Below are 12017 nucleotides of genomic sequence, written 5' to 3' on the forward strand. Positions count from 1 at the left end.
AAATCACAATAAAAAAGGAACTTGAAATAATTTAACTTATTGGAAAACTTAACAGATTAATAGGTTATTTAATTACTAAACAGCAACTGCTCCAATATGGTAAAATCCTAGAGCACACTTGTCCAAAAACCAATTGAGGAAGCACATTGTCTGACCTGCAGTTCTCCAATCCAGGAGGAATGCACATTAAAAGACAATTTTTAGAGAAATCTCTGAGTGTGCAGTAGCTGCAAGGGATTTTCTGCCTTCCACCCTTCCTGAGACCCCAGCAATAACTGGTGAAAGGTAAAACTAAGAATCCTTGTTCAGTGAGAGTTTGGCCATCACTCTACAGGACCAGTCCCCGGCTGCAAAGACAATAAGGAATGGACTGTATCTACACCGTATAGAAAGCTGTATTATGTCTCTCAAAAATGCCTAACTCCCCTAAGCCATGCAATGTCGGTAAGATAAATGTCAAAGTTAAATGGAAATAAATAAAGCCAAAGGATGCAGCAGGCCTGGTAATCAGACACAGCCTCAGGAGCCCAGCAATTCCGACCCTGCCAAAAGAGAGGGGAATCAGTGAGCTAGTGAAGAGAAAACATCATCTCTCTGCTTCACCTCTAACTTTACAATTCGTGACTTGCCATTAGACCGACAGTCAGCGATGTCAACATCTCAGGAAGACCAAGTATTATTGCCATTTGTCATGGTTGTTGTGAAAGGGGTTAATTGAGCTGTTTGTTCGGTGACTGTGAATGTCAGTCTTCATGGATCCTAACTGTGTCCCTGGAGGCTTTTCTTCTATTAACCAGGGGCTTTCTTCAACCTGTTATCAGAGAGTATCAGCGGCAGTATCATCCTCAAAGTGATTGGAATCAGCAGCTACAGAGCAAGGTAGAGGAAGACAATCTTAGAACAATAGACTGGAATGTTCCACCAATAGATCAGAATCTGAGAGCATTACACTGGGATGTTACAACAATGGATCAGAATCTGAATGTTTTCGAGTGGAATGTTCTAACAATGGCCAGGAGTTTATCTGCGGTTCTTTACTTGCTTTCTCAGGATTGGGCTGGATAGAGTTGCGGATAGAAGCCGTACTGAGAATTATTCAAGCTGGGTATTATCCCATCCTTGCTATTATTGGTGTTCCTGGTAAGCCAATTTCTGTCCATTTTATAAACGATGGTGAAAGTTATTGCTGTTTCGATTATTTTTATATTAAAAATGCATAAACTGTTATCTTCAGTTTCAGTCACAAACTCCACTTCATGTACATCAATATCAGACTCCTCACTCATAAACATCTAAGAAGGAACATGACTGTTCAGACCGTTGAGTCTACCTTTTTCCCTGAACTGTTTTATAACACTGTATTGTCTTTGTCATCAAACTGCCTACACCTACCTTTATAATATCCCCAGTCTCCAACTCTGCCTCAGTGCTGTTGCTGAATTAGCCACCATCTGCCTCCTTCATAACTTCATATTTTGCGGCTCCAGTACTTTTCTGACCACTCGTCCAGTTACAAATATTTTGACAACAAACTTTTATCTTGTTTCTCCAGTTATTTCGTAATAGGGACCTCATATCACAGTTATACTGTCACTGGCCATGTAATTCAGATGGAATTCACAGGCACAAGTTATTACTTTAAATGCATTGTTTCAAATCCTACCACAGCTGATGTTAGAACTTAAATTTGAATGGCAACAATTGGAATGAAACCTCATTTTACAAACGGCAACCATAAACAATCAGGATTTCTTTTATTATTTCACTGATAGCCTTTGGTAAAGAAACTATGTGTGACAAAAGATCAGCTCCATGCGGACTTAACAAATGATCTCGCAGTCAACGACAGTTAGTGATGGATGACAAATGCTGGCCTTGCCAGTGATGCAGACATTCTGTGAAACCACAGCATTAAAGGGGAAATAAACCAAGGAACTGTAAATGATGGAGATCTGAAATAAAATTCCCCAGTGTCTGAAAACGTTGGAGAATCTCAGCAAGTATGACAGCGTCTGTCAGGAGAAAAACAGATAAAGAGAGAGAGAGAGAGAGAAATGAAAAGTGAACAAAGGGACTGCTGATGATGAACCAGAAGGAAAATAGAATGGGAGCATTTTCTCAGATTTCCCTTTTCCCATATTCCTGAATATCATGTTAATTTTGATGTGTCCCTGTTTAAACTGAGTTATTTTCCCTCTGTCCTTCTTCTATAAGTGTGGTGATCTACTCCATCTGCAATACAAGTGCAGCCATTATAGTTGCTGAGATACAGAGAAAGGTAATGTTACATTGTCACTGCTTCTTTGGAGAGAGGAACTGTGAGTGTGTGACTGTGGAGAAATGTAACCACTTTTTCGCTAAGAAGAGAAACATTTTCAGCACTAAATGGGTGCACCATGTGTGTGAGGATTTGACTTGCTCCTGTCATTACAGAGTAAAGAGAGGTTCTATGGACGCTTTTCCTGGGTTTGTGTTATCAGCTGCTGCATCCATTCAGAGAGATCCAAACATATGGTGAGCCCTAAACGTCATGGCATAGAGAGAGAACACAGGGGGCCAACACCTTCAACATATTGTCTAGCTATCACCATAGGGGAGAAATTGAGGTCTGCAGATGCTGGAGATCGGAGCTGAAAATGTGTTGCTGGAAAAGCGAAGCAAGTCAGGCAGCATCCAAGGAGCAGGAGATTCGACGTTTCGGGCATAAGCCCTAACAGCTAACCAGACAGTGCAACTTTTTAAAAAAATGTTTTGTGATTTACGCATGAAAGAAGTGAAACTATCACAGTATTCTAACAGATGAAAGGCTTAACTAACAGTCAATTTTTCAATGTATCATTTCAGCTACATCACACTGTACATTTTTGCTAAAAATCCTGTGTGTTAGGATAGAGCCCTCCACTACCACCTGATGAAGGAGCCACGCTCCGAAAGCTAGTGTTCTTCCAATTAAACCTGTTGGACTATAACCTGGTGCTGTGTGATTTTCAACTAAATATTTATAACAGGATGGAGAGGACAAACAGGAAAATAAATAGCTTTACATCAGCTGTGAGAAACACATTGTAACACTTTATAAGGAGCGTGACAACTAGACGCTTCGGGAATAATGATATGATATGGTAGAGTCAGCCTAGATTCAGGAAAGGGAAATTAGCTTTCATAAACCTGCTGGAGGTGGTGGAGATTGCCCGTTGTGACATCGACAACTGAGAATCACTGATAGTAGAGTATTTGAATTTTCACAAAAAGTTTGGCACTGTTGAATATTGGTAATTGGAGAATGTTAGAGTCCATGGGTAGGTCGGGCTGGAGTACACCAAATGGATCAAAAATTGGATAATGTGCAAAATGAAGAGAGTCATGTTTTCTGTGGGTGGAAGTCTTGTGTTGTATCAGAAGGATCAGTGCTTGGGAAATAACTGTTCGTTTCGTATAAAATGATTTAGATGGGTACAACAAATATTATGATTCTCATTTATATTTATTAAGTGGTGAGAGGTTGGGAAGTTCTATTGTTGAAAAGGACCTGAATGTCCTTGGTTATAAATCAGTAACAGAATTCATACGGAACAGGAAGTAAATGACATGTGGCTCTTCGTACAAAACGATTGAAGTGCCAGAGTTAGCATAGCTTTCCTAATGGTGTGTTTTGTTGAGAGAGTATTTTATTGCATTTTGTACACATTTGGTCAGCTTTATCAAATAATGATGTCTTTGTCACCAAGACAATGCAAAGGAGTTTCAACGGACTAAACCCAGCATGATGGCACCATGCGGAGAGAGGGCATAACTCTGTGTTTAATCTGTAGCCTTGTGAGAGAAGAAAAAGTTGAAACTTGATGGTTATAGACGAATACTCATTTCATCCCAAACAGCTGAATAGGGTGAAAATTCCGTATTTTAGACTGGATGATTGACTCCCGATAGTTTACATGCCTGTGGAGAACCCTCATGTCCATTGACAGAGAGGTACAGGCTCTGAATGAACCCTGATATTTTAATGCACAGTTACTGTGTGACACTGAATTGAATGTCACTCTGGACACAATCCTGTCAGCAGTCACAATACCATCAATATGAAAGAGTTAACAATTCTGCACCACCTTCTGACCTCCATGGAGCCCATGGGTCTACTATCTTGGAGATGCTAGACACCTTGGTGAATGGCTGAAAAAAGTTGGCTTCATTTCTATGGCCAGAAAACCATGTTAAAGTTACACATATGTACTATGAGTAATTAAGCCACGAGGAACAAGACGGTGCAGTCTATTTGTTTATTCCCTGCTCCACTTGTTAGTGAAGTTGGAGCATCTCTGACATCTTCCTGTTCGGGGTCAGTGACTTGAGAAGCTGAATTATTGCTTTCTGTTCCTCAGTAAGTAACTCCTGGGTGCAAAACACTCTTTCTGATTCCCATGTAAGTGAGGGAGTGAGCAGATTCCTTACTGTGTACTTGGCAAGAGGGGCTAAATGAGATATCACACATCTTGTCCAATGGTTTGATGGGTTGAATGACTTCCACATATTCTTGTGAATACAGATTGAGGTGCCGAATGAGCTGCGCATTTTAATGTGGAAGGATACAGTGTCTGGCAGTGCTGTTATGTGAATGTTATCCAGACTTTAACAGAACGATCTTGAATGGTGTCCAGTTCTTGTTGGTCATGGACACAGATTGCTTCAAAAGCTGAGGAGAGTCACCTTGTTCTGAAAACTATGTAAACGCCAGTGAATATTCCCAATTCTGCTCAGTTTGGACTCAATAGGTTGAATGGCCTCCTTCCACGCTGTAAGGATTCTATGATGACAAATTGGGGATGCGTGGGCTGAGGGAGTTACCCTGAGAATCTCTTGCAGTGATGCCCCACGGCTGAAATGATTGATGTCCACTGATGATAAACATCTTCCGTTGTGATGTGAATGATCGCAACAGTATAGAGACCGTAATCAATTATCATTAAGTGCAATTTGATGTCAACCACAGTCTAATACTGCCTTGAGTTCAGGGCCAGTCCCTCTGTCTAATCTCTCGTGTTTCCTCTTTTGTTCATATCAATAGGTCATGGTGTAGAAGCAGAGAATGTTTTCTTCACACAGAGGATAGTGAATGTCAGAAATTCTCTTGCACAGAGAGTTAGGGGAGCTAGATCACTGAAAGCGACCAGTGGAGTCCCACAGTTCTGGGACCTCTTCTCTTTGTGATTTTTATAGCTGACTTGGATGAGGAAGTGGAAGGATGGGTTAGTAAGTTTGCCGATGACACGAATGTTTCTGAAGTGGTACATGGGTGTTTGAAGGGCTTTTGTAGGTTGCAACAGGACATTGAGATAATGCAGAGCTGCGCTAAGACGTGGCCGATGGAATTCAAGCTGGAAAAGCGTGAAGTAATTCCCTTTGAAAGCTCAAATTTGCACAATATAGGGTTATAGGCAGGGTTCCTGGCAGTGTGGAAGAACAGAGGGATTTTGGCGTCCATGTCCATAGATACCTCAAAGTTGCTACCTAAATTCTTAGGGTTGTTAAGGAGGCGAATGGTCTGTTAACTTCCATTAGAAGTGAGATTGACTTTAAGAGCGCGTGGTTATGCCGCAGCTCTGTAGAGCCCTGGTTAAACCACACCTGGTGTATTTTGTTCACTTCTGGTCACCACATTATTGGAAGGATGAGGAAGCTTTAGAAAGGATGCAGAGTAAATTTACCAGAATGCTGCCTGGACTGGAGGGCGGGTCTTATGAAGAAAGATTGAGAGAGCTAGGGTTTTTTTCATTTGCATTAAGAAGAATGAGAGGTTTTTGATAGAGGTGTAAAAGGTGATGAGAGGCAAAGAGAGACTGAATAATCAGAGACTTTTCACCAGGGCAGAAATGTCTATCACCATCGGTCATAATTTTAAGATAATTAAAGGAAGGGTTAGGAGAGATGTCAATGTTAGGTTTTTTTCACACAGAGAATGGTGGGTGTAGAGTCAATTACGTGAGGGAAAGTTGGGAGACTCTTGGATAGGCACATGGAAGAAAGTGCACGGAAGAATGTAGGTGAGTCTGATCTTAGAGTAGGATAAGAGGGTGGTACATCATCAAGGGTGGAGGGCCTCTACTGTGCTGCACTGTTCAATGTTCTGTGTTCGATGGATGTGTTTGGAGAGATTGGAGATGGGGTTTGACCTGTCAGAGAGTTGAGAGATATGAAGAATTGGACTTTAAAGAGGATTTGAGACTAAGAGCAGATCAGCCACGATCTTAGTGAAGGGCAAGGCAGGCTTGGGGGTGGGGGGGGGGGCGGGGTAGTGAACAACATGCTCTTGTTTCTGATGTTCTCACATTCTGTTATTGGAAAGTTAGTGGATGTTATTTTCCTGGATGGTCTGTTTGAATGTTGTGGCCTGGGAGACCAGAGAATTTTGTGAGCCATTTCTGGGTGAGGTATGGGTGCTGTATTCACAATGAATCTGGGTCTGCAACATAACCAATAAATGACACACAAGAAGGGCAGCTCTGTAAGGAGAGATGAGGGTTCTCTTCCATAATCATTCTGAGATTTCCAATTACATTCTCCAATCACCCGAAACTGTATGTGACAGCTTTAAGGGACTGAATGGTAGTCTCTGTTTCTGGCACCAGTTTATAGCAGCAAGTGGTCTGCAACTGCTCCTGTCTAGCAGGTTTTAGGGGCTGAATGGAATACAGAAACATGGGACTGAGGAGCAGAAGTGGGTCATGAGATACTTCGAGCTTTTTCCACTAGGCACTAAGATTGTGGCTGATCAGGTTGTGTTGTCAGCCCCACTTTAATGTCTGTATCCCATTATCCGTGACTCACTTCTCGGTCAAATATTTAACGAACTCAGCTTTGAATTCCTGTAATCAGAGAGGCACCTCAAACTTTGGAGAAGATAATTTTCACTTGAAAGACCCATTTCAGAATTTTTCCTCATCCTTCTTATTCAATTAGAGAGTCATACAGCGTGGGAACAGATCCTTTATTCCAGCTCGTCCGTGCTGACCAGGTATCACAATCTGATCTCGTCTACTTGCCAGCATTTAGCTCATATCGCTCTGAACCATTCCTATTGATGTACCTGTCCAGATACATTTAAAATGTAATTGTACTCACTTCCATCACTTTTTCTCACAGCACTTTCTGTCCATGCACTACCCTCTGCATGAAAAAACTTACCCCTGAGGTCCCTTTTAAATCTTTGCCCGTCACTTCAAGTTATGACTCTACTTGTGGATTCCCGGCCCTGGGAAAAAGACCTTGGCCATTAAGGCTATCCATACCCCTTATGATTTTATAAACCACTTTCATGTCACCCTCAGCATCCAACAGTCCAGGGGAAAAGCCTCAACTTGTTCATCCTCTCCCTCTCGATGAAACCTTCAGGTTCCAGAAAACCATTATAAATCTTTTCAGCACCCTTTCAAACTTAACAACATCAATCCTTTAGCAGAGCCAACCAAATTGTACGCAATTTGGCCTCACAAGCGTCCTGTGCAAGCGCAACATGCCACCCCAATTTCGATACTCAATGTTCTGACCGATTTAGGCAAGCATGCCAACTGCATTGTTCACCACCTGTCTACCTGCAACTAAACTTTCAAGGAACTATAAGCCTGCACCCGTAGCTCACTTTGTTCAGCAACATTCCACATGGCACAACCTGCTTTAACTTACCAAATGCAAAAGCTCACAAATATCTAAACTAAACATTATTTGCCAGTCCTTGGCCCTTTGATGGTCAACAGTGCCGTTGTACCCGAGATAATCTTCTTCACTGTCTACTGCACCATGATTTTGATGTTATCTGTAAACTCACTAACAATACCTCCGACATTCCCATCCAAGTCGTTTATATCTATGATGAAAAGCAGTGAGCTCAGCACTGATTCTTTCAGCACACCGCTGGCGACAGGCCTCCACTCTGGAAAACAATCCGTCACCTTCAGGACAATTTTGTATCCAACTGGATAGCTTTCCATGGATTCCTTGTGATCTAACCTTCGTAACCTGTCACCATGGGGAACCTTATTAAATACCTTGCTGAAGTCTGTGTAAACAATATATACTACAGTGCCTCCTTCAGTCTTCTTTGTCACCTCTTCAAAATACTCAAACACATCAATGAGACATGGTTTTCATCACATCAAGCCATGCTGACTATCCCTAATAAGTCCTTGTATTTCTAAATGGATGGAAGTCCTATTCCTCAGAATCCCCTCCAACAAACTCCTCTACACTGACGTTAGGCTCACTGAGTCTATAATTTCATGTGCTTTTGGATCTCGGTTCCCTTTTCTCGTCCCACTCCTCCACAAAAAATATATAACTAGTATGGTGACGTGGCCAAGGATATGGTTCTCAGAGTGTGTCGGGGGTCAGTGCTAGGAACAAGTCAGATGGATTTATTTATTTAATCTGCTAAAACAACACGTTTATGACAAAAGCAAAATTCCTCAAACTATGATGGAAACAAGAATGACGAGAGGATTTGCAAATATGTACATTGATATTTTTTGAAAAATACTGTGGAATACACCACAACACACACACACACACGTTTGATAACAAACTGAAAAACAAAATATCTGCAAAGTTAACTTGAAAGAACTTGGTCCAAAAATTATTCGAACTCATGACCAAAGGAAAACGAGAGTTTGACCCAAATGCTGTTCTATTTATAGAGTAATCAAGTCCTACAGCATAGAGAGAAGCCTTTTAGCCAAAACAGGCCCATGCTGACCCAAATGTCCACCCACACAAACCACATCTCCCAGCACTTGGCCCATAGACTTCTCTTCCTTTCCTGCACATGTAATTGTCCAATGACGTTTAAATATTATTAATATAAATGCTACAACCACTTGCGCTGGCAGCTCATTCCCTCTGGGAACCACTCACTGAGTAAAATATTTCCATCAGTTTCCATTTATTCTTTCTCCTCTCACCTTAAACTGATGTCCTCTCGTCCTCAATTCCACAACTCTGGGAAAATAGGCTGAGTCTATTCACCATATCCATGCCAGTCATAATCCTGTACACTTCAATTGGATCCCTCTCAGTCTCCTACAATCTAAAGAAAAATGTTCTCGCTTGTCCTACCTCTCCCTATAAGTTGCATTATTGAGTCCTAGCAACATCTTTGTAAATTCGTCTGCACACGTTCCAATTTAAAAATTTCCTTGTGATCGCAATGTGACTAGAACTGAACACAACACTACAACTGCAGTCTCACCAACATCCTGTATAACTGAACATTTAATCCCAATTTTGTCCTCCATGTGCTGACTGATAAATGCCAGTGTGCCTTCTTCACTGCTATGTCCACCTGTGACTAAAATTCATGGTCCCTCTGCTCAGCTGCACTCCTTAAAGTCTTGCCATTCACCATGAAACTCCTACGTTGATCTAACTTTGCAAAAATATTCCTCTACCCACTTCTTCAGTTGATCAAGGTCGTGCTGCAATTTCTGATATACTTCCTCACTGTTCATGATACCACCTATTTTAATGTCATCTTCAAATTTACTAATCATTCTCAAGAATATCATTGACATAGATAATAAACAGCAATGGACCCAGCATTGACCCAGTCATGTGTCTCAGGCCTCCAGTCCAAGAGTATCCTTCAACTATTACGCTCTGCACTACTATCTAGCCAATGGGGTATCGAATTTGCCAGCTCCCGATGGATTCCATGCGATTCTAACCTTCCAGAACAACCTATCAATGTTACCTTGCCAAAGGCCTGACTGAAAACCATACAGACTACATCAACCGCCCTGCCCTCATCAGCATTACTGGTCACTTCATCAATGAACTCAAACAAATTTGTGAAGCGTGGTCTCCCACTCACCAAGCCATGCAATCTGTTCAATCTAAAAACAACAATTAATGATATTTATTAAAATCAATAATAATTTTATAATAATAATATAATAATTAAAATTAATAATAACAATCAATAATAAATAATAATAATCATAATAATAATAATATGACATTTTCAGTGGAGAATAAACTATCCTTGGTATGTTTTATTGGATCTTGCATCATGGGTGAAGGGCAGAATAGATTTTGTACCTGTGTCTTTGAACTGTGTTGACAACAAGCAAGAGTGGCATGTTGGCTCACTGCTGCCTCGTAGTTCCATGGATGTGGGCTTGATTCCAGCTTCGGGAGACTGTCTGTGTGGTGTTTGCACGTTCTCCTGTGTTTGTGTGGGTTTCGTCTGGGTGCTCCATTTTCCTCCCACAATCCAAAGATGTATAGTTTAAGTGAATTGGCCATGCTAAGTTACCCATAGTGTTATGTGCATTCGTCAGGGGTAAATATAGGGTAGGGGAATGGGACTGGGTGGGTTACTGTTTGAAGGGTCGGTGTGGCCTTGCTGGGACAAATGGCCTGTTTCCATACCGTTGAGAATCTGATAAAAAGGAATTTCTAATCAAACGCTGTCTTTCCAAATGGGATCAAGGGAATCGTGGCAGTGTGAGGGGATACAGGAGTTTACTGAAGATGAAAATCAGAAGTGCGAAAAGGAGGCACAAGATAGCCTTGGCTGAGAAGATTAGGGTGAATCCAACGATGTTATTTAAGTATATTAAAGTAAAAGGAATAACTAAATGAGAATATGACCCCTCAAGGTCCAAAGTAGACATGCATGTCTGGAACCGTAGGAGATTTGCGAGCTTCTCAATGAATATTTCTCCTCTGTCGTTACGTGGAGAAATACATGAACACTTGGGAGCTTAACCTGTCAGCCATCTTGCATTGAAACAGATGCAATTTAATCCAATAGACATTCCTTGCTCCCTGTCGTGTTCACCTAACCTGTCACTTCACTTTACTGTTCCTGAATACTGTATCTCTTTCCAGCCTCACACTTGCCGCACTAGCAAACCTAATGTTGAAGATCCCACCCCTTCCCAACCCCAGCCAAACCCGTTGAAACCTCCCTTGCCGCACTAGCAAACCTGCCTGCCAGGGTATTGGTCCCCTTCCAGTTCAGGTACAACCCGTACTACCCAAACAGATCACTTCTGCCCCACAAAAGGTCCTAGTGATCCAAAAATCTAAATCTCCCCCCCGCACCAATTCTTTAACCATCCATTCATCTGCCATATCCTCCTGTTCTTACCCTCACTATCACGGAGCACTGGAAGTAAACTGGATATTACCACTGTCGTGGTCCTGTCTTTTACCCTTTTTCTTAGTCTCTATAATCATTCTGGACCCATCACTATTTCTACCTGTGCCGTTTGTACTAATGTGCACAATGACTTCTGGCTGTACCCCCGCCCTGGTGAGAACATTCTACAGTCACTCTGAGACAGCCTGGATCTGGCACGTGGGAGGCTAAACCCTTCCGAATTCCCATTATCAGCCACAGCATCTCTTGTCTGTCACCTAACTATCGAGTCTGGAAAATTACTTCTGAAGTTATTCTACTTGCACAACCTTCTGACAATGGGATTTCTTCATGAAACAGTTGAATTTGGCTGAATTGCTTTGCTTCAGGCAGTGGGGAGATTCCAATGAATCATCATCAGGAATCCTACATGAGTGGGAAAGGCGACTTTTTTTCACTCCCACACGTCGCTGTGATGAGCGACAGGGAAACAGAAAGAGAGCAATAGACACTCCTTCACAGATAGGCTACATTTTTTTGCATCCCTAAGTTAAATCAATAATGTTATCAGACCCCAAACTGTACCATGTGAGCTCTCCTTGAACATTGTCCGAACTATATGACACCATCAAATTCTCAACTCCAGGTCAGTGCATTATTGCTGTTGTCTTACACAGAATAAATTCATTAACAATAAATGGCCCTACTTGTTTTGAAGGGTGTTAATATGTGCCTACATAACGTAAAAATAAGCGTTTCATGTCTTCACAATACCTGTGTTAAGATGAATATGTTTTATTCTTAAACAAATACAGAAATTACTGGAAAAGCTCAGCCTGTCTTGCAGCATGTATGCAGAGAAATCAGAGTTCAACTTTTCAGTCCA

Source organism: Hemiscyllium ocellatum, unplaced genomic scaffold, assembly GCF_020745735.1.
Source record: "Hemiscyllium ocellatum isolate sHemOce1 unplaced genomic scaffold, sHemOce1.pat.X.cur. scaffold_434_pat_ctg1, whole genome shotgun sequence".
In the NCBI taxonomy this organism is placed as follows: Eukaryota; Metazoa; Chordata; class Chondrichthyes; order Orectolobiformes; family Hemiscylliidae; genus Hemiscyllium; species Hemiscyllium ocellatum.